The sequence below is a fragment of the Stylophora pistillata genome, chromosome 13, assembly GCF_964205215.1.
Source record: "Stylophora pistillata chromosome 13, jaStyPist1.2, whole genome shotgun sequence".
Classification (NCBI taxonomy): domain Eukaryota; kingdom Metazoa; phylum Cnidaria; class Anthozoa; order Scleractinia; family Pocilloporidae; genus Stylophora; species Stylophora pistillata.
Window position 1 is genome coordinate 14023200 of NC_142531.1, and position 1510 is coordinate 14024709.

General features: G+C 45.9%; 1 pseudogene; it reads left to right on the forward strand.

Moving 5' to 3' along the window:
• The first annotated feature begins 263 nt into the window (after positions 1-263).
• Positions 264-1121, forward strand: LOC148717743 (uncharacterized; annotated as a pseudogene).
• The last annotated feature ends 389 nt before the right edge of the window (positions 1122-1510 follow it).

Below are 1510 nucleotides of genomic sequence, written 5' to 3' on the forward strand. Positions count from 1 at the left end.
CAAACTCCGTAGCATTATAATAAAACTCGCTTACTCAAGTTAAAGCATTTAACCTTTAAATTAATTTTAACTTGGTGCGTGTAGAAAAGTTGTACCACGTCGTGCGTTACTCACGTAGGTCACGCAATTAGGGTACCATTGTAATGTCTCGTAATTGGATCCCCTTCAGAGATAGACTACTCGTGGTATGAGACGTGTGTATGTTTTAAAAAGGTGTTTTTGAAGGAGTTTCGGAGCTTTCCCGCGCTCGTGACTAAGTAAACGTCTGGAGAACCCGTTAACCGTGTGCTGTGGTTTCTCTCTCACGGATTCCACCGCTACATAACTGGCGCCCGATATTTGGACAACTTAGTTCCCGTTGAGAGAATTACGAGCTTCGTGGCAATCTGGTTATTTGTTTTGTCGTGCAATCAAATGGAACTTTCAAGCGACGAGAAATGTGCTATCGAGAGGGACGGCGTCGTTAAACTAGTCAAGGAAGCAGGAAAAACACTCTCATTCGGGGATGTGTCGAAAATTTACGTCGAGAAGTTCAAGAGCGACCGCATACAATGGAAAGACGAATTTACAAACTTTGGAGCTTTTCTGAAGTATGGCGCCGGCCAGAATGTTGTTGTTGGGGATAATTCTGTTTCGTTATGCTCCTCGGCGGCCTCAATGGCAGGCACAAGTTCATTACCTGTCCAGTATTTGTCAAAACCGCAGTTCTCGCCATTCTTCGGGTTCTCCGAAGGAGAACAAAAGCATAAAGGAGTGGACTATCGCATTTGGCGGTATGAAGTGGAAAGTGCCGTTTCGGCTGGATGGCATTCGGAAGCAGTGATTGTGGAACAAATTCGTCGTTTAAGGTGAGGCTAAATTGAAAATGGTCGGTTTTGGCTCGGATGCGTCCGTTTCTTCGATTTTAAAGCTACGGGACCAATTTTACAGCGAAGATGGAGCAGCAACGGGAGGTGACATTCTCACCCGTGCCTACGCGATGAAACATTGAAAGAAGTGTCCGCCTTCGCGTCGCGACTTGACAATCAGCTGAGGAAAGCCAAGGAAAAGGGAACAGAATTACTTCCTGATGACACCGCATTGGACCAACATCTAAGATTACTGCAGTAAATGGTTTGAACCCGGGGGTAACATGTGAAGGTGTAGTGTGATCGTCCGGGTGAGTGTAGTCCTGAGAAGGACTGTTGTCGGTGGTAGTGACTGACGTTTCGACAACCTGTGCGGAAGTCATCATCAGAGTCAAGTGAATGATTGTTGTCAGTAGAATGACTACTGATGATCGTAACGTCAGTCACTACCACCGACAACAGTCCTTCTCAGGACTACACTCACCCGAACGATCAGACTACACCTTAACATCTAAGATTACTGTTTTGGGGGGTCTGAAATCTTCAATCTAAGATAAGGCGCGGCAAAAGAATAGTGAATGCAAGACGTTCGGTGAACTTATTTCCGCCGCTCGATATGGAGAGCGAGAAGTTGATTTATCGCCTATGCCCAAACGAGTCGT